General features: G+C 40.1%; 1 protein-coding gene across 3 annotated transcripts in view; it reads left to right on the top strand.

The window, feature by feature from the left end:
* Positions 1 to 10,791: 10,791 nt before the first annotated feature.
* The window catches only part of ACSL4 (acyl-CoA synthetase long chain family member 4), a 77,234-nt gene continuing 65,511 nt past the window's right edge, over positions 10,792 to 22,514 (top strand). The window contains exon 1 of one of the 3 annotated variants that reach the window (XM_026014830.2): positions 10,792 to 11,174. The gene's annotated coding sequence lies outside the window, so the exon portion shown is untranslated. The remainder of the gene's footprint in view (positions 11,175 to 22,514) is intronic. The other 2 variants (XM_026014826.2, XM_026014831.2) reach the window with 2 other exon arrangements.

The following is a 22,514-nucleotide window of genomic DNA, read 5'->3' as shown; positions in this document are numbered from 1 at the left end:
TAAAGTATATGATTCAGGAGGCACTTAGTATGTTCACAATATTGTGCAGCCATCACCTCTGTCTAGGTTCAAAACATTTCCATGACTTTGAAGTAAAATCCTGTACCCGTTAAGCAGTGTCCTCTCACTCAGCCTCTGGCATCCAGTATTCTGCATTCTGCCTTTATGGATTTATCTATTCTGGATGTTTTGTACAAATGGAATCATCTCATATGTGGCCTTTTGTGTCTGGCCTTTTTGACGTGTACCAGTGTTTCATTATTTTTATGGCCAGATAACATTCCATTGTATGGGCGTGCCACATTTTGTTTGTCCATTCATAAATGGATGGGCATTTGGGTTATTTTCAGTTTTTTAAGCTATTATAAATAATGTTGTTATGAACATGGGTGTACATGTGTTTGTTTGAGTACCTGTCTTCAGTTATTCTAGATCTACACCTTTGGAGTGGAATTGCTGAATTATATGGTAACTCCATGGTTCATTTTTTGAGGAACAGCTGAACTGTTTTCCACAGCACCTGTACCATTTTGCATCCCAGCTGGCAGTGTGAAAGATTCCCATTTTTTCCCATATCCTTGTCAACACTTGGGATTTTTCTTTTTTTTAAAGAGCTTTTCTAGTGGATGGGAAATGGTACTTCATTGTGGTTTTGATTTACGTTACCCCAAAGACTAATGATGCTGAGCATCTTTTCATGTATTTATTAGTCATTTTCAATGTAGACTATTTCCGACTTCAGAATATTTCTGAACTTTTATGGTTTCTTTTAGACAGTGTGGACAGATAGAAAGATCAGAAGCAGACAGGAATGAGAGAGCTAGCGTCACAAGATTCTATTTGGCAGATGCCCCAAATGCCTTCCTGGCCCCCACCCCTGAGAATGTCACATTTTCCACAACAACGGAAAGTTCCTTTCTGATAGCAAGTCTCACAGACCTTGAATATTTGCTGATACAGTTAAATAAAAGAGTGGGAATGTCATAAAAGTAGTGGACAGGAAATAAGGAAAGCAATCATAGACAGGACAAGTTGACTATCAACTTCATATGTCCACTAGGTAAGGAGGACATTCCAACCCGGAAGGGACATTTCTAGAGTGGGCTGAACACACGCAGGTAATTAACAAATATATTAGAAAAGTTTGTGGGTTTTTTTTTCTTTAACAAAATAAGTAAAGGAGAAAAAAAAACCCACCTTTCTCATCAAAATTTCTGCTTGCTTTCTCAGATATGTTCCACAAAAATTAAACAGATCATATTTTCCTGTTTTCTTTAGTTATTCCTGACTTTTTTTTAATCCAAGCAACTCAGAGCCCTTTAATAGGTGTGGTTTGGGTAACTGTGCTACAGTTAGATTGTCAAACCGCTGGGAAACGGATATGAGGTAGACAATGTGGCAAAGTAGGATGAGCTCTGAGCTGATAGTCAGGAGATTGGTGACCCAACCCTCTTGCAATGAAATGACTAGTTTTGTAACCTTGAATAAATGACTTAACCTCTTGGAGACCACAGTGTCCTCATTTGTAAATACGTGAATGATTGGATTCTCAATGATCTTCCCAGTCCTTTACAGCTCTGAACTTCTATTTGAGAAGTTCATGTGTTATGTACTTTAAATTTCAAAGGCAGATGCGTACCCTTACTTTGTTTGTGCGTATAGAAATGAAAACTGTTGCCTCAGTTCAAACCTGTATCAACAGAACAAGTTTAAAAAGGAACAAAGAAAAAAAGGCCCAGGGACACAGGCTTCTAAGTTCTGAAGCCAGGCTTCTCTTTGTGTATTGGCTGAGTGCCTCCGTACACTCGTATGTGTGATGATCTGCCCTCTGCCCTGAGGTTTCTTAATCTCCGTTTTGCAATGTGTGTCGTAGATGTTTGTTTATCAAACTGTGTAACTGACTCAGACAGGGCATTGCACTGTTTCCTAGTCAATGGCCCAAACATTTCTCATCAGAACTTTTCCAGTCTTTGGTTCTGTAACTTTTGTGACTTCACATGAGGGTACCTTGACTTTCACTTAGTCTGATGGTGCATTTTATTTTCTGCCAGAGGATACTGGGTTTTGAAACTTTCCCCACTCTTTACTTGTCGGGAATATTGTTGTAAATGGTTAAGGTGATTCTGTCCTGCCAGCACAGGGGCCTCCCTCCAGCCTGTCTAACACAGGTTCCGAGGGAGCTCTGGGTCATCTCATTGTCAGGAGAGTACAATTCACTACTTCAGTCCCTGATGGGGAGTCAAGAATTTAAGATCTATCTGAGAAGGATTATGTTACATTTAGGTACCACACAGCATGAGCTGGTTCATAGTCTTCGGATTAAAATCCAGAGGCAGAGGCAGAGGCAGTGCACTTGTTGTGATGAGCACCAGGCATTGCATGGAACTATTGAATCACCATATTGTATACCTGAAACTAATATTACACTGTTAACTGGAATTTAAATAAATGAATTTTTTTTTTTTTAAAAGTAAAATACGGACGCCTGGGTGGCTCAGCGGTTGAGCATCTGCCTTTGGCTCAGGGCGTGATCTTGGAGTCCAGGATCGAGTCCCACATAGGGCTCCCTGCATTGAGCTTGCTTCTCCCTCTGCCTGTGTCTTTGCCTCTTTCTCTCTGTGTCTCTCATGAATAAATAAATAAAAATCTTAAAAAAATAAAAAGTAAAATACATACATACAAAGCCAGTGGAAACAATGAAGGCATGGTCTTTGCATTAATATTTATCTCCAATGCTAGAGGTTTTTCAGGTTAAAAACAGTAGTTGGTAAGATAAAGGTCCTATTAAAATTTATGATCACAGAACTCAATCAGGGAACTTATCTGATCTGCATTATCTGAAGACCTGCTTTTGATATTTGTATTACCTTTTGGCTATTTCTTTTCTGTTAATTTACAGGCATACTTTCTTTTTGTGCTTTCCTGGGGTTTCTGTGTTTTGTGTCTTTCTCTCAGCCCTGGGTCAGCTTGTTTATTTCCAAAAAAGCAGCCGCTTCTGCAAAAGGCTGGCAACAGGGGGTCTGAGCAAGGGAGATGTCATTGCAGCTGAAGAGACCCTTATCTTAGGTTGGTGTGTTCTCTTCAATTAAACGCTCCGTCTCCGACATTTTTTTCTCCAGTAGGAGGTCAGAATATTGTACTCCTGCCAAAAAACTCCCCAAACTTGAATCCTAAACAAAAGAAATAACCCCTCTACCCTGAATAAAACACTATTTTGTGTTGGTGACATATTTCAAAAATCATTATATTTAATTTGATTCAAAATTACTTTTACAATTTTACAGCATATCAGTACATGCATTTGTTTTCTTACTGGGGTCTATTTATCAATGGGACTATCACTACAAATTATTCTTCTCAATGTCTATCAAAAATCAGAGGAAAACTGTTTTGGCCATATGAGACAATTACCTTTAAATGGATCATTTGATTCAGCAAGTCAACATCTAAGAGCTATTTAAGAAACTAATTAGAGAGACATGCAAATTTATATTCATAACAGCATCATTTATAGTACTAGAAAAATTTAGAAACCAACCTAAATGCCCCACAAACAATAGGGCACTGGTTACATAAATTATGTACTATTTATATGCTGGAATATTATGCAGCTCTAAACATGGTTTTAAAATAATTTTTAGGGACACCTGAATGGCTCAGCAGTTAAGTGCCTGCCTTCCGCCCAGGGTGTGGTCCTGGAGTCCTGGGATAGAGTCCCATATTGGGCTTCCTGCATGGAGCCTGCTTCTCCCTCTGCCTGTGTCTCTGCCTCTCTCTCCGTGTGTCTCTCATGAATAAATAAATAAAAATCTTTAAAAAAATAAAATGATTTTTAATAACATAGGGGAGAGCCCACTTTAAATGTCAAGTGAAGAGAAGCACACAATACTATACTATTGAGCCCTGAACAACATGGGTTTGAACTGTGTGGGTCCACTTATAAATGGAATTTTTTCGATCAATATGGCAGAGCACTATAAATGTATTTTCTCTTCTGTGATTTTCTTAATAATGCTTAATTTTCTCTAGCTTTATTGTAAAAATATAGATGTAACACATGTAACATACAAAATATGTGCCAATTGACTGTGTTATCTGCAAAGCTTCTGGTCAGCAACAGGCTATTTGTTAGTAGTTAAGTTTCTGGGGCATGAAAAGCTATTTGTGGATTTTTGACTGCATGGGGCATCAGCCCTCCTACCCCCCCCCCCCATACTGCTCAAGGGTCAACTAGATGTATAGAATGGTTCCAATTTTGGAAAATATATGCATAAGAAAGAACTGGTAAGAAATACATCAAAATATTCATAGTACCTCACTCAAGGCAGTAGAATTGTGGATTGAAAGAGCACTCTTCAGGGGTGCCTGGCTGGCTAAATCGGTGGAGCACATGACTTTTTTTTTTTTTTTTTGAGCACATGGCTCAATCTCAGGGTCGTGAGTTCAAGCCCCATGTTGGGTGGGGAGTCTACTTAAACTTAAAAAAAAATGAGCATTCTTTATATATTTTTGGTGCTTTCTATGTTTTCTATACTGAATAGTTATTACTTTTAGAAAAAAATGTAAAATTATCAAACATTTTAACGAAAGGAAATGAAAAAATAATGAGAGTATTGTTTACCTATTGGATTGGCAAGATTTTTAAATATTGATAATATTCAATGTTTTCAAGGATATGAGGAAAATGGCATTCTTACATATTCTAAGTAGGAGTATACATTGGTTTAGTCCTTTTAAAAGACAACTTGACAGTGTCTTTTAAAATTTCAAATGCACATAGCCTTTGACCCAGCATCATTTCCACTTACAGGGCTTAGCTATATAGAGATGCTAGAGTAAATATGCAAAGATACATGCAGAGGGATATTAATTGGAGTATTGTGAAGAATTAGGGGAAAATCCTGAATGTTCATTAATAGGGATATGATGAATACATCATGATACATCCATGCTATGGAATATAGGGTAGCAGTAAAAAAGAAAGGATGGAGCTTAATTACTTAGCTATCTACATACAAACATAATACCAAGGAATGAAGTTTGTGATATATTATTAAGTGGATAAAAGTGATTTTAGAGCAATATGTATAATATATTCTCATTTTGAAAAATAAGTACATATGGAGCACTTGGGTGGCTCAGTCAGTTAAGCATCTGCCTTTGGCTCAGGTCATGATCCTGGGGTCCTCCTTGCTCAGCAGGGAACCTGCTTCTCTCTCTCCCTCTGCCTTCTACACCCCAGGCTTGTGCTCTCTGTCAAATAAATAAATAAAATCTTTAAAAAAAGAAAAATAAGTATAGTGACCATATATGTGCATGGCAAACATTTGGGAAGATGTGTATCATTGTCTACAGCTGTCATTATCTGTGTAGAGCAGAATCAGAGACTCTTTTACTTCATATACTTCTATTTGAACAAAATAAGTGAACATGTGCTTCTTTCGTAAGAAAAATAATAATAGAGACAAGCTTACCATATGAAAATTTGCTTAAAAATAGTCTTCCAGGAACGTATTAATCCATGGACAGTGATGCATAGTTACAAAGAGTTTGGACAATTTTATATAAGGCCTAATTTGCATCATGGCTCAATTAAGAGAGAAAACTGTTTCATAAACTGATCTGGATCACCATATGTAATGTTTTGCCCAGAGGCAACAAAATCCAAGTTGTTGAACTCTTTCATAAATACTTGCATGAGCTAGTAGAAAGTTGAGGTTAGGGGTACCTGGGTGGCTCAGTCAGTTAAGTGTTGGCTTTCAGCTCAGGTCATGATCTCAGGGTCCTGGGATCGTGTCCCACATAGGGCTCCCTGCTTACCCGGGAGTCTACTTCTCCCTCTCCCTCTGCCCCTCTCCCAGCTTGTGCTCTTTCTCTCTCTCTCTTAAATAAATAAATAAATAAATAAATAAATAAATAAATAAATAAATAAAATCTTTAAAAACAATTGAGGTTAGACTCTGATTCTGAAAGCTACCCATATAGATGGTCTGGATTAGATACATAATCTAGCTAAAAGTGACTCAAAATCTGTGAGTTCACCTTCCAGGTATTCGCTTTAAATGTCTTTTTATAGGAAGGGTTCCCTCTGTGTCTAACATAGAAGTAGGATATTCCAAAATGAGAATCTGTTTCTATTTTAGATGGGCTTATGTGATAATGAGATTGATATGTGAAATATTACTTGTTCAGCCATACACACGTTTTCCTCTGAAATAATAATAGTATCTACCTTGTAAGCTTACTGTGTGGGTAAAATGAAATAATGCAGGTAAAGTGTTTGGGGCAGTGTCTGGCACAGAGTGAGTATTTAATACCTGGTGGTTATTGTTATTTAAGCACATTGCTAAAGACTTTCCATTTGAATGACAATAAATTGGCCTGGACCCGGTGCCACATACATCCAAGTGAAGTAGACAGTTTTATTACAGCATTTTAGTTGGGAGAAGGATTGCTTTGAATAAATGTTCCAGGCTTAAGCAGAGTGAATATGTAGGTATAATGAAGGGGTTTGTCCATTTCACAGAAGGCATTAGCAAAGGGCATATTTAGAGGATTGAAGGGAATGGAGGTAAGCGGGCAGGTCAGAGTGATTTAGTAAATGAAAGTGAATGTGGTGGTTGTAGACCACTTAAGGAATTTAGCCATTGGCTTTAAAGAAAGTCATTCCATAAACAGGAGAATCTGAAAAAAGGTTGATGTGGTGCAAATGGAAGGATGTGAATTTTGGTACCGGCTTCCTTTTTTTCTCATCTGTAAAATGAGGAGGTCGAAGTTGGTAATTAACGGCCACTGTTTTCTCCACACTTATCACAAACCAGGCTTTTTACAAGCATGGTTTCATATAATCCTCCCTCAGAAAAGCCCTGTGAAGGAGGGACCATTATTAGCTCCAATTTACAGATGAGGAGGCTGAGGCTTCGAAGAGATTATGTAACTTTGTGTAGGATGGTCTGTGTCCAAAGTCCACATGGTTTCCATGATGCTAGTCTGCGCTCTGAGGGGCCTCCCGGCTCTAGTAGTCAGAGATTCCTAATAAGGGACATTTGAAAATGTTGTCTCTATTTGCTTTGTCTTTTAAGAATGGGAGATGAAAAAAAAAAAAAAAAAGAATGGGAGATGAGGAGTGCCTGGGTGGCTCAGTTGGTCATCTGCTTTGGCTCAGGTCAAGATCTCAGGGTCCTGGCATTGAGCCCCACATGAGGCTCCCTGCTCAGCAGGGAGGCTGTTTTTCAGTCCCCCTGCCCCCCCCCCTTTCTCTCTCTCTCAAATAAGCAAATAAAGTCTTTAAAAAAAAGAATGGGAGATGAATTAAATATTCTTGTATGTGAAAGGGCAAGGAAAATGAAGAGAGGTCAAATATGAGTTATGATACTAATGACCTTTCTTTTCCCCTGACATTTTTGGGCTAGAATCACTGCAGAAAGTGTGCAAAAATACACTAAAGGTAATGTCCACGCAGATCTGATGACACCCACAGCCCATTTCATTTGCCTTTGGCATTACAGATAATCTGAATACTTTGTTCTTTCTGTCCCTTTTGGGAAGCTTGCTAAAGCAATTTGCAAGGACACTGTGAAGGATTTTATTTAGAGGGGACAAGAGTTCACTTTGAAAAGACCCAAGAAAGAATTAGTAAGAGATACTGAAGTCAAGTTCCATTAAAAAAAACCCTGCTGGGATTCTGATTTGGACTGTACCAGCTTTATCGATTCATCCAGGAAGAATTGAGTCTTTACAACACTATCCCCTTCCATTCAGACATGTTGGGGGACTTTCCCTTTATTTTGGTCTTTAGATTAATATAAAAACCTGGCAAATGTGCTGGACTGTAAAGAAATAGTTGTTTGAAATGATAAAGGATCATTTCTCAAATGACATTTAGATCTAGATACTATGCCTCTGAACAGTTTTGAATGGGGTAGTTTGGGTTATTATTTATGTTCAGAGTAAGATCATCTCCTGTCTAGGTTTCTGATTTCACTAGTTGTTTCAGACACGCCATCAAAGACAGTATTTGGCCTGGTGATCGGGCCTGAAAAAAAAATAAGGCCTTGCTAATGGCAAAACATAACATAGCTTGTCTGTGCAAATATTGTTGTAAAGTCCTGCTGCTTATAGTTGGACCACAGGAGGAAGTTATTATTTCACAAACCTGTGAAGTATGTTTAACACGCAAAAGCTCGTTACACGGTCAATGAAGAACAGTTGTTTTCTGCCCTTCCATAAATAACTAATGCCAGGAGAAGCTTGGCTATCTGTTTCAGCTTCTTGTTACAGGAGAATAAAATGAGCAAGGCCTAAGTATCAGTACCTGCAAACAGAGCTGTCACTCTGTTCAATGCTACTTGGTTTCAGACAGCTTCATTTTCATGCTTTTAGTGCTTTTTATGTCGTAATTTGAATCTGTCAACCGCACTGTATATGTTTCCGTTTTCCATTTCCATATGTTTATCTATTCTGTTTCTAATTGGGTTGGCAGTCCTGGGTAGGACTTAGGACCAAGGACGCCTGATGTCGTGGCAAATGCTGTAGTCCAGGAGTCACGAGAACTGTGGTAGGCGATCCAAGCTCTAGTTAGTTGTGGGACACGGAAAAGTCATTTCACCTGAATCTACTTCTCCACCTGTAAAATAGGGATATTAATCCCTTGTCTTCCTAATTAGTAAACAATTGTGGAAGTGTTCTCCTTAAAATGTCAGGCAGCTGGCTGGGGGAATGTTTTGTTACTGGGTAGGAGTGCTGGAGGGTTTCTGATGACAAGAAGTTTGACAAGGTTTGTTTTGGCCTTGAAAAGATGAGAAAGCAAAGTTAGAAATTGTATGGATCCATTTGGTTTCCTTTTTGGAAATGTAGCTCTTCTTCCATCTTCGTCCTGGGTGTGGTTAACTATAGAGCAAAGGGGAGATGGAGTATTTGATTAAGGTAGCCAGGACCATCTGTGTTAATGAATAGCTTAAGTGATAAAGATTTTAAACAACTGAAGTAGTTTCTGGGTCTGATAACTCAATCTATGTCATTAGTACATATATATGTATGTGCATAGGTATGTATGTATACAGAGTCATACAGACCAATAAAAGCCGAAAGCTTTGGGCTCTTTATACCTTGTAAAGTTGGAACAACTTCACTAAGCTAAGGAGATTACGTAGTTGAAGAGGTCTGGGCTAACTGACAGATTTGGTAGAGATGGACAAAAGTACCATTTATTTATTCATCCATTCATTTAGAGAGGGAGAGGGGACTGAGAGAGAATCCTCAAGTAGACTCCAAGCCCAATGAGGGGCCATCAACAGGCTCTATGTCAGGACCTGATCTGAAATCGAGTGGGAGGCTTAACAGGCTGAGCCACCCCAGGGAGGGGGGCCCCCTGACAAAAGTACTCTCTAATGACAAGTGCTTCCTGGTCCAACAGATTGACTTACATGCTACACGGGGTCTGTCCCGAGTCTGTGTTTTAATTCCCTGACTAAACAGTAAATTTGTTGAGGGCCGGGATGATCATTCCTTCAATTTTATTTGTGTTAACACTGCCGTGGATGACAGTGTTCTGTACCCTGCAGGTACCCAGTGAATTATATAGCTGACAAATGATTACTTATTTCTAGTATTACAACAAGATCTCATAAAATAAACATGACAAACTTGTTGTTTGAAGTCCCGAACTTTCTAGGTCAATCTTGAAAAAGGAAGTTCATGAGTGCTATAGTAACATTTGTAGATATATTATATGTAAGTGGGTGAGCCTGTTGTAAATTGGCTAAGTAATCCCAGTTCAGAGTAACACCCAAGAGCTGTATGTAGCACTATGCTAATTGTGGGCCCCCGACCACGCATAGTGTCACCTGGGATGTTTATTTAAAAATCAAATTTTTCAGCCCCACTCAGATCCTAATCCTGGTATCTGGAGGCTGTTTGGAATCTTCCAGTCACCTATATTTTAACAAGCACCCCAGATGCTCTGGATGCATAATAAAGCTTAAGAATGACTCTCGTCTATAATCTGGAGGGGGTGACAGACAGGTGTACTTTTATGGGAAGATGGAAAACAGCAAGAGAAATGAAATGTCCACCACCAGCAGGAAGAGGAAGTTAGTCCTCCATTATGCATCAGGGGACTTGGAAGAACGGCGGTGTTTTACTTCTTCTGGTAATAAATTCTTGGCAGTTTGTCGCGGCTCATTTACAATTGTGGTCTATCCCTTTTGCAGTCCAGAGACAGCTCACCAGAAGCTTAACTTTTAACAGCAATTTCTCTAATCTCTTGGGAACGGTCTTTGTAGGACTGGCCCCTAGGCTACGATCATGGCCAGGAAAATATCACCGTGCTGCAGTGACTTCTCCTTATCAATTGTGGGTCTTTGGCCATGTCACCGCGGTGGAAAGAAAAGGCAGCCAGTGAAACACAAGCGGGAGGGAGCGGGTGGGGCGGGGGGTCTTTTAACGCGGCGAGAGGCGAGGTTAAAGGAAAGGAGGCAGTAGCTCCGGCTTGGAGGAGCAGGATGCCTTTAATCAAAGAACAGGATCTTCGTCTGCAGAAAGAGCAGCAGTCCAGAGATGAGTATCTCTAAAGGGCAGCTGGAAGATGACCCGAGGGGAACTTTCCTCCCGGGGCTGAGTCCTAGGAAGCGAGCACAGGTGCGGGCGTGGGCGCGCTGCAAGCCTCGCTGTAATCAGATAGTTGCTGGGCCCTTCCGAAAACGCAGCAGATAACGCGGCTGGCCCGGCCGCCCAGCGGCTCGGAAGCCTGAGCGAGAGGCTGCGGCGAGCCAGCAAGGAGCCGTTAGCCGACTCGGGGAGCCGGCAGCGCCCCTCCCCTCGCCTTGGGAAGCCCGCTGGGCCCCGCCTCCGCGGCTGACGTCCGGAGCGAGCGGAGGCGGGAGCGTGGGTGGGCCGAGACGTCGGCCGCCCGCGATTCGGCCGGCTCAGCCACACCACCGCGCGCCCCCGCTCCGCCCGCCCCTCCGGGCGCGTCTTTTCCGGGCTCGCGCCGCGGCGCCTCGTCCTGCCTCCGCCGGCTGTCCGGGTACGCGCGCGCCGCTGCGGCTTTTTCTCCGGCCTCCGCGGCGCGCCCCTCTCGTCCCAGCCAGCGCTAGCGGGCACGCGGCTCTTCCGTGGGCTTCCCGAGTGCCAGGCGCCGGCCGGCTGCGAAGACACCGCGGGCCGCGTCTCGGGTGAGTAGCCCCAGCTACTGACCCCCGGTCGTAATTAGCACCCGAGCTCTGGCCGCCCCACTGTCCCACACCTGAGCCCTGCCGCTGAGGTGGAGGGGATGTCCCAGTTCCCGGAATACGCTCGCTTTCTTCTGGAGCCAGGCCGAGCTATCCGCCCGCCTCCTCCCCGCCCCAACCCCAGTCACGGGGCCCGGAAAGATTTCATAGGGTCTCTGCATCTTCTCCGCAGAGGTCCAGGGGCCTTGAAAACCCGGCCTGCCTCTCTTCCTGCCGCCCACCGCTCCCCACCCCGCGAGGGCCAGAAGCATCCTCCCGACAGGGCTCCGGTGCTTTGCCCTGATCCTTTCAGGCACCTCAAGTACTTGCCAGACCTCCAAACGACCTTTAGGGCGCCCCTACACTTCAACACCATCTTGTCACCTCTGCGTTGCTCTCGCTCCGAGGGCTAGGGGACCTATCTGGCCTTAGCAGCATCCGCCCTCCGGATTTGAGGGATGCCCTAGCTTCTGATCTCCTTTTAGCTTCCGTATCTTTAGGTATGTTGGAACACGGCTGAATTCTAGCAGAAGCACGCTCATATTTTTTCCTGTTTTTTCTATCTACATCCCTGTCCTCATGAACGCTGTATATTTAGCATTAGCTTTAATCACTTCCTCTTCCTCTCCTTTGAGTACCCTACAGAAAGAATTGCGGCCGATGTCTATAGCACAGAGAAAAATCGAGGAGAATATGATTCATTGCCTAACCCCCATTAAGGGGTTACATATTTTAAATAGGACGTCATTTCTCCTCCGCACTCCAGCATCTCCTCCTTCAAAGGCATTTTTCCACCCTCTTGAAGTGGGTTTTGCTCTAGCGTCTCACCTTAAAAATAATCAGCCACCGCTCCCAGAAACGACGGTGAGATGCAGAATGAGGGCAAAATGGCATTTGAAAAATGAATCTCTTTGAAAGAGCAAGCAGTCTGCTTTATTGGTAAATGGCTTAACCGAAGCCTCAGTTCATCTACTAAAATGAGGATGTTAGACTGGAGCACAATAAGGTTTCTATAGTGTTTTGATTCCAGGACTTGACAAATTCATGCTCAGTCCCATATTACTGCATAATGGAGGTTTAACCTAATTAAAGCCCCATTTCCTGGTAGTTGCTGGTCACTTTAGTTTTCCTTGGATTTTGCCTCTTAATAGTTTTTACTATCCTTCATACATAGGCTGCGTGCAAGTGGAGATTCAATTACAGGACCATCATCAAACGTATGGGTCAAGCTTTTTATGGCATAATACCTTCTTCCTTGAATTGTAAAATAGCTTTTTCAATTGGAGCCATTAAAGTGCAAGACATATAAGTCTCCTGTTGGAATTAACACCGTCTCCACCATTTAGGTGGAGGACGAAACATCAGACCGTTAGTATACTTGCACCATAGAATAAAGTACCATTTTGTTCTGATGTGGGAAGAAATTTGACACCTAAAAGTTCATGGGAAGGTGTAATGCAACAATTAAAAGCTTTCCCCCTCCCTGAAAACCCTATTAAAATAATGATTCAGGTGAACATTTTTGTTTGGGTGGGATGGGTGGAGGAGAAAGGAGAATCTTGCCCAATTCAGTAAGAGGAGAAATGGGACCCTGGAGAGGCTCTGGATCCAGCTGTAGTGAATTGTATAACCCTGAACAAGTCACTTAACCTCTCTTCATTTTTGCATCTGTCAAAGCATTGTGATGATTGGCAGACTGAGCCATAAGCCCCCTAATTTGAATTCTTTGTTCTTATACTGAAAAAAATGACATAATGAATCTGTATATGTGATTATATGATATAAATTGCATTAACGCTCTGCCATAAGTTCTTAGTTTTACTGCTTGTTTAGAATGTTTTTCTCAAAGATCTGCATATACTTATTCTAACATATGTGTGCATAATTCTTAATTCATCCTTATCCAATGAGTGAAGATGATATGTGGAAGTCTGTAAATCGGGAAGCATTTAACAAAGTCAGGTATTGTTAGCTTCTGCTTGCAAGTGAAATGTGTGCATACCACACTTTTTTTTCCTTAACGTTCATGGCTTTTAGAAGTTGGAAAGTGATTGTGTACATACCGCCTACTGCCTTGTAACTGTAATTGACTAGGAATTTTAAAGAATATGCTGACATCTCATTCATTCATTGTATCACTCATTGAATTTATCTCATTCCTTCAGCTGTCACTTATTTTGTGCCAGGCCACCAGGATATGATAGTTAAGAAAACCATCTTATGACTTTATAGTCTGGGATGGTTATGGGGGGAGTTGTGAAGATATATATATATATATATATATATATATATATATATATATATATATAAAATATATTTTGTATTAATTAATTATATGATTATATTAATTGTAGCCTATAGCTTCTTTTCCTGGCATTACTTTTTCTCCCCCTTCCTTGACTCTCAATCCCTGAGATGGTAGCAAAAATAAAAGCTTTATTTTTCCATTCTTATCACTGGCTGGTGTTCTATACTCTATTTGTCTTTTAACTCTTCATTTTGAGGTAGCTATATATATATATTTTTTTATTTTATTATTCATGAGAGACAGAGAGAAAGAGGCAGAGACACAGGCAGAGGGAGCAGCAGGCTCCATGCAGGGAGCCCGATGTGGGATTCGATCCCGGGTCTCCAGGATCATGCCCCAGGCTGCAGGCGGCGCCAAACTGCTGCGCCACTGGGGCTGCCCTTGAGGTAGCTATAGATTCTCATCCACTTCTAAGAAACAATACCCTTTATCTAATTTTCCCCAGTGGTGACATCTGCATAGCTGTAGTATAATATCACAATAAAGAAATGGAAATAGATACAATCCATCCACCTGATTCAGAGATCACCAATTTTACATGCACTCATTTGCGTTTGTGTATTTAGTTCTGTGCAGTGTTATCACATGCATAAATTCATGTAACCACCTCCAGGGTGAAGATACAGTTGCATCACCACGAAGATCCCTGGTGTTGCCCTTTTATAGCCACAGCTGTCTCCCTCCCTTGCTGACCCCAGGCAGCTGCTAATCTGTTTTCCAAGTCTATAATTTCATCATTTCAAGAAAGCTATATAAATGGAACCCTACATTATGTAACTTTTTTATATGGGCTTTTTTTTTTTTCACTCAGGGGAGGTCCCTGGAAATTCTTGTGGGGAGAGTATCTTGTATCCAGTTAGTTCCTTTTCATTGCTGAATCCTATTTCATAGTGTGGACCTACCCCAGTTTGTTTCAGCATTTACTGATTGAAGGACATCTGTCGTTTCCTGTTTTTTGTTCTGAACCAATTATAAATAAAGCTCCTATGAACGATTGTGTACTGATTTTTGTGTGAACATAAATTTCCATTTCTCTGGGATGATATACTGGTTGTAAGGTAGTTGCATGTTTCATTTTAAAAGCAACTGCCGGGATCCCTGGGTGGCGCAGCGGTTTAGCGCCTGCCTTTGGCCCAGGGCGCGATCCTGGAGACCCGGGATCGAATCCCACATCAGGCTCCCGGTGCATGGAGCCTGCTTCTCCCTCTGCCTGTGTCTCTGCCTCTCTCTCTCTCTCTCTGTGTGACTATCATAAATAAATAAAAATTAAAAAAAAAAATAAAAGCAACTGCCAAACTGTTTTCCAGAGCGCTGGTACCATTTTACATTCCACCAGGGTTGTATGAATGCTCTTCACCCTTGCCAGCATTTGCTGTTGTTACTATTTTCTGTTTTAACCATTCTGATTGGAGTCTATTGATATCAATGACTTGTCATCTCTATGTCTCCTTAAGTGACATGTAAGTTCATGTATTTTGTCCATTTTCTAGTTAGATTTTTTTTTTACTGTTCTGAGACTTCTTTATATATTCTAAATACTAGTCCTTTGTTAGGTATGTGGTTTGCAAATATGTTCTCCTAGTCTGTAGCTTGTCTTCATCTTCTTCATGGGGAGTTTCAAAGAACAAAAAGTCTTTTTGCTCTCAAGAGGTCTTATGTGCCTTTGTTATTTAATTTTGTTCCTTGCTATTCTGTATAAAATTCAATATTTCTGTAAGCAGTTGAACAGTTTTTTCAACAATCCTGGAGCTCAAATGTATTCTGTGAACAAATGGCCTTGATGGCTGAGTGTGAATACATACTCACATGTGCTCTCACTATATTAAAATGGCTGCCATCTTTTGTGCCTTAAAAATATAATTTCTGCCTTACCAGGCTGTGAAATGTTAATATTTTAAAATTAATTAGATACGATGTGCCAAGGAGATTTTTGGTTTCACTTTCTAAATTTAAAGTATTTTCGCAAAACTGTATAGTTTTTTTAAATCACGTTTTTGGTAAGTGATCCAGAGAACAAATTTGTGTTCTCATTTTAAATGTACTTTAAAAGTTCCTTCTCTGTTTTGAGTAGTGAGCTCATGAATCATGACTGTATTTAATTTACTAGGCTTTTTACACTCAGTGTCGGTTACCAGAATAATGAATAAAAGACTTGAATTTGTACATCTAAACTGTATGTTTTCCTTTTATAGTACTTAGTGTTCATTTTCTTTAAAAATAAGCATTAGCTTTGAGGGGACTTAAAATTTTATATTTTGAAAAATGGATGTGTTCCTTTTATGAGAAGAACTTATAGGAAAACGTTAGTGATTAATTTTGAGAATATTCATTTCTGTAAGATGGTACTGAAATGATTACCTGTCCCTTCAGTGTCACCACATTTGCTCAAATAAGTGTACAGCTAGGGTAGTGGATTCCTGTTTGATGAAGATCAATCATCGGTATAAGGCAAGAGCTGGCAAAATACTGCTGGTTTCTAAACTGCCCACCACCTGTTTTTGTGTGGCTGCATTCAAAATACATTATTAGAGTTAAAACAGAGAATGTATGGCTCCAAAAGCCTCTTTACTCTTGATTCTTGACAGAGAGAGTTTACCCAGAGATAAAGCAACCTCATAAATTATTGAGTCTCTGTGTTATAAAGGAAATTTAACAAACTTTACCTTGACTTTTAGGACCTTTTAGTTATATTTCCATGGGAAATTGTGGTTCAGAAGAGAATATTCATTTTGTTTACTAAGTCTGCAAGGTGCTGTGGTCTAGGAACAGCATTAAGGAATGGACGGAGGGTTGGAAAGTTGATTTTGTTAAGTGTGGGCTATTTCAGCATGATGTAAATTTTTAGGTATGGCAACTGGTGAGATTCAGAAAGTGGTCTATGCATTTGTGATGTCCTTCGGAGATCCTAATTGTAAGCCAGAGTGCTAATGATAGAGCCAGATACGGCAGTGTTATTGCTCCTGCTCCCAACACTGCTCTCCAAACTCTAAATACATAGTAGTCTAAGCCTTATCAAGCCGCACTTAGACTGTTGGTTTACTGTTTTGTTTGCATAGCTTTGTTTTGTTAGTTCAAAGTTGACACTTCAGTTTTCTTAAATGTCCTATGGGTGATGTTGAAAATGGAAATTGAGGGGACGCCTAGGTGGCTCAGTGGTTGAGCGTTTGCCTTTGGCTCAGGGCATGATTCTGGAGTCCTGGAATTGAGTCCTACATTGGGCTTCCTGCATGGAGCCTGCTTCTCCCTCTGCCTGTGTCTCTGCCCCCCCCCCTCTCTCTATCTCCTGAATAAATAAATAAAATATTAAAAAAATGGAAATTGAATTAGGACAGTTGGCTCTACAATGGGGAAAAAATAGACCCTGCCTCCCATCATATACAAAAAGAAATTAAGGATGTATTTTAAATATTTAGGTATATGTTTAAAGAACTTCTAGGAGGCATAAGACTACCATAGCAGAGTTAAAATGGAAGTGACAGACTAGGGGAAAATACCATTTACCTATGCAGTAGAAACTTTAATTGACTTCCTCGTAACTGGCTCACTATATTACATGATGTTCTTTGTTTCCTTTGTGAAATAAACTGCACTAAACATTTGCTATTAGTAGGTTGGTCTCCAGTATGCCAGTATGATTGGGGACCCACCATTAGAATAGATGCTTTTGGTACTTAACCTATAAAAATTTTCAGATGAAATGACACATTGTCTGGGATTTACTTCAAATTTTATGGGGACAGGGAGGAGTTGCGGAGTGCATAGAGATATAAAACTTTAAAATTAGCACATGTGAATAATTGTTGAACCTGGGTGATAGTTACATTCAAGTCATTAAAATAAATCGAGTGTCTTGGAGTTGATTAAAGCAAGTGACTACTGTCCAGGTAGGTGTGGGTAAGATGATAAAAGATTTGTACAAATAAGAATAAAAATCTAAAGTTTTCTTCACTTATAGTGCTTAGTGTCTTTTAAGTTCTTTGAAGTCCTACATCTTCTAAGAGTTCAGCTCAAATTTCTTCACAAACAGTGGGCCTGGAGTTAAAGGTCTTGGTCTCTTGGTCCTCTATCAGAAGTTTGAAGAACATGTGCACATTGTCTACTGATGAAATAAAGGTAAAATGAAACGTTTGTCATGTGAATGCTTTTTATGATTGTTTACCTTAATTGACCTTTTCAATTAATCAACTGTTCCAAATAACATTATCTACTATATACTCTGTTTTTTTCTTCAGATTGCATAAATCTTATGCTTTTTATGAAAAAGGCTTCTATATATAATATCCATGATATATAAAGAGCTGCTACAGATCAATAAGAAAAAGGCACACATTAGAGAAAGTAGCAGAGGGTTGTGAATTGGCATTTCCCAGAAAAGAAAAATGATGAATAAGAGATGCTCAAGTTCCCTCTAGTAATCTGGGAAATGAAAACCATTTTTCACCAAATAATTGGCTACACTAAATATAATATCCACTTTTAGCAAAGAAATGGGTACTATCATACCCTGTTACTGTGAATGCAGATTGTATAGCTTCTTGATAAAAAAATACTCAAATCCTCTCATTTTAAAATGTACATATATTTTGACCCAGCAATACTATTCAGAAACTAGGGAAATATCTGTGCGTGTATAAAGATACCTATAAGGCTTCACTGAAGTGAAACTGGTCATAACAGTGAAAACTTCACAGCAACCTGAATGTCCATCAATACGGGAATGATTTAAATAATAATATGCTGTTCTATGGCATACCATAGGGCTATTAAAGAAACCCTCAGATTGACCTAGACAAACTGACATAGGAGTTCTAAAGTACACTGTTAAAAGAGAGAGAGGAGGGAATCAACACCGACCACATCCCATGATTCCACTTACCTAAAAACAGCGGCAGAACCTTACTGTATGTATGGATAATACAAAAACGTCTAATTGATACACACCACGTGTAGTTATCTCTGGGAGGAAAGGGAGTCTTGTTTTACCCAGTACAGTTCCATGGTGAGTTTCTAAATATGTGATTGCTATTTTGACAGTAATTATACAGATTAATAGTATGAAACATTAACACACTGGAGGATATTTATAATACGATCCCGATATTATGAATTACATGATGACACACTGCTAGAAATGTAGTGCCTTCGTTTAGTGAGTACTTGGGTATTTTTTTTTTTTTGGTAATTTCTCTCTTTGTCAAAGTATTATTTGTAGTTCTTAGATTTTCTACACTAAAAATATAAGTATAAAGAAGTATAAGGGCATTGTAATTCCATACCCAGAGAGATCTGTTGCCAACTTTTGGGTATATATGTTTGTTTACACATGTATGAGCATTTGCATATACACATATGCACAAGTGCAAACATGTATCATTCTACAAAAATGGGTTCTTTTTGTTTATATCGATTTGTAATTTGCTTCCTTCAACTTGGCATTATATTGGGAGCATTACTTAACTGAATAAGTGAAAAAGACCTTCTGGTGGGAAAGGAAACACACTGCCATGTAAATACAGTGTTCTAGTTAAAATAACTGGTTTCTAGGGCAAACTGTAATCTTACAAAAAAGAAAAGTCATGGCCACCAAAAGTAAATAACGAAGGAATTTAAAAATTCTCAATGGTGAACCAGTTCAGGTCTGTTTTGAATTTAACAATGAGCACGTTCTTTAAATTGTAGTTACTAGTAATGATGTATAAGTGCAATATATCAAAATGTCATTAGCAGTCTGTTTCGAATTAGGTTTTTTGTGTTTGTTTCTTTTAGAGGAGGACTGAGGGATGAGGGGCAGGCGCAGAGATAGGGGGAGAGACTGACTCTTAAGCAGGCTCTATACCCAGCACGGAGCCCGAAGCCCAAAACAGGGTTCAATCTCCCAACCCTGAGTTCATGGCCTGAGCCAAAATCAAGAGTTGGATGCTTAACTGACTGGACCACCCAGGCGCCCCAAGGAGTTTGGTTTTAATAATGGTTTTAAAACTGAACTTGAACAGTTGCTTTGATTCAGAGAACAACCAACTGTTCTAATTTTTGGTAAAGGTGTGAGCATAATTGTATCTTACAAGTTCTAAAAGTGAAGAAAATCTAGGTTATAGCCACATGGATCTTTGTCTATGGTATCTTCATCTGTAGTATATAAAATTGAATATTAGAACTGTGTTGGAGGATCAAATTTGATTTGGGCAAGTATGTATGCATTCTGCTCTCTCATGTCTTCTAGAAGCATTTTAAAAAATTTATTTAAGTAATCTCTACACCCAACATGGGGTTTGAACTCACAACCTGGAGATATCAAGAGTTGCATGCTCTTCCAACTGAGCCAGTCACGATCCTGTCTACAAAGCATTTATTAAGCACATCCACTGAAGGTTCATTATAACCTCTTCTGGGTTTATGCTGTGAACTTGGAGGTGAAAATTTTACCTTACTTTATGTTACACTGAATACATTTTGATGCTGTAACCATTTTTAATAAATTCAGTAGAGTACCAAAAGAAGAGTCTACCTTGCAGACAATGGTGTGAATGTGAAGACCCATTGTAGCTGCTTGTGTTTTTTGCTACGGTAATTGAAACATCATTCGTGTTCTCCAAAGCTGTGGACCTTAGGTTATTGGGAACTGATTTTGCAGCATGAGGATTTTTCTCTCATGGGTGCTGTCAAGGCAGCAGATTTTACAGAGGAGTCAGAGGTTCTGTATTTCCCACTTGATTAGTGAGAAGGGCATGTGAGATTTACTGAGGAGGCATTGAAAAAATTACTGGTAGATTCTAGTGGTTGTGAAGTTAATGCATTGGAATGCTTGGTGAAACACCTGTTTTCTTTTAGGGATTCTGTTTATTGCTTTCCATATGTGGTTAAAGGATTTTAATACAGTAAAATGATAGGGTTTTCGAAGGACCTCTCCCCTGGAGGTACCTGAGTGATGAGTCGTCAAAGAAAATCTGGAGAAATGAACAGAGCTGCTACCGTGAGATGGTGTTCATTCACTCTGTTCACGATATGTTAGTTTCTGCTTCGCAGATGAACTGAAAGCTGAGCATTTCCCTCAGACAGGAAACAGGAACTTGGTGAATGAACTTAAAATTCAGTTGTGGCTTTGAAAACCAAAGAAGACAGAAGCAGCAGTAATATCTCATGGGATAAAGCCAAGTAAAAGACACTATGTTCCACATGACCACTGAAGATACCGAGAAGTTGCTTAAAACAATAGTTGAAAAATCATAACTTGACTGAGGGGTCAAACTGGACAGAGCTAGCTATAAACAATGGTCAGATGAATGTGTTTCAGGCAAAATAGAGCAGGAAAGAGAAAAGCAGGCCCGGGAAAATGGCATTCTTATACCTAGAACCACAGAAGCCTTTAGGATTTGGCCAATTGAAAGATTGGTCTAGTTTGGCTTAAAATCTTTGGTAAAATATTTGGGATTCCCTTGGTGGCTAGGCAGTGCCTTATAGGAGTAGGTTAGAGTTTCTGTGATGTAAGTCATTTCCATAATCAGGAAACTAGAAAAGGAGTAGGGTTTAGACTCATTGTTGGTGAATTATAGCAATCCACAGAAGGGAAGCTGTGGTGTTTATTTCCCCAAATAGAAATGTAGTCATTAACATATTCATTCAAATACAGTTAAATTACACATTTTTAAAATATTTTATTTATTTATTCATGAGAGAGGCAGAGACATAGGCAGAAGGAGAAGCAGGCTCCCCACGGCGAGCCCAATGGGGAACTCGATCCCAGGACCCTGGGATCACGCCCTGAGCTGAAGGCAGATGTCTGCTCAACTCAAATTCTCCCCCAGAAATTTTTGGATTCCTAGGTTTTGTCATTAGTGTCAAGTATAAAGGCCAGGAGTTTTATGTGGAAGCAGATTTTTAATTTATATACACATTTACATTAATTTTAATGTTCGCTTGACCACTGAGATTGTTGAGTATTAAAATGTTTGTAGGTTAGTTGTTTTCTTTGGGAACTACTAGAGAATTTATTCTTTACAGGTGGTATCCCTTAAAGTAGTTGGAGAAGACTTCTTCCCCCCGCCCCCCCCCCAAAAGTAGTTGGAGAAGAGACAGCTGCAAAATGGAAACCCTCTCGAACCCCCTGCTGTTGTTTTTATTCCTGTTTTGAAATGGAGTTCTCCCACCTCACTCTCACGGCATGTATTTTGGGACCACATGAGTAGAAGTGAATGGGGACTGATTCTTGACCCCAGGCGTACAGAATATTCAGTGGATTTAGAATGACACTTGCACCAGTCCTGCTCGCTGTCTGGAATCCTAGCTGGGTGGGGCCTGCCCTGGATCTGCCATAAGCCTAAGTGCGTGGCCAGGGCGCCACGGTGGAAAGAACATGGATCAGTGCCCAGATAGCTCCCCAGTCCCTGTTGCCTCTCACCGGTGGCCTGCATTTACATCCTGGTTCTTTGCTAACCTGAAACTTTTGTGTGGAGTGAGATTGACCTACAGTTGTTGCAGTGATAACATTTGGTGAAATGAGAGACCTGTCTCTCACACAACTCTCAGTTGATCTTGTTCTCAGAAAGCCTCTAACCCTAAAGATGGCAGGTTTTCAAATCTCTTAGGGAGAAAGTGCTTGCATACCATCTTGTTCTCAAATGAGGAAGACTGATCACCTCCCTCTCTGCCTTTGATTGAAGGGATGTGTTGCTTAAGGCACAACAGGCAGTAAAGAGGAAGTGGATGCTATACTGGGGCATTACCAAAGGAGTAGGAGGTGGCAGTGAATATATGATCTGTACCATCTGTACCCAGAACATACCTTAAAGTTTGAAAACCTGGAATCTCACCTCCAGTTTGTGCTATAAAGACATATTTTAACAACAGGATGTAGCCTATGAGGTTCCTTAAGCTTAGAATATATATGTGTGTGTGTGTGTGTGATTTTATATATATATATATATATATATATATATATAGAGAGAGAGAGAGAGAGAGAGAGAGAGAGAGAGAAGCCCTGCCATGTTTAATTCGGTGAT

Source organism: Vulpes vulpes, chromosome X (assembly GCF_048418805.1).
Source record: "Vulpes vulpes isolate BD-2025 chromosome X, VulVul3, whole genome shotgun sequence".
Taxonomy (NCBI): Eukaryota; Metazoa; Chordata; class Mammalia; order Carnivora; family Canidae; genus Vulpes; species Vulpes vulpes.
This window is presented reverse-complemented; position numbering and strand designations above follow the sequence as displayed.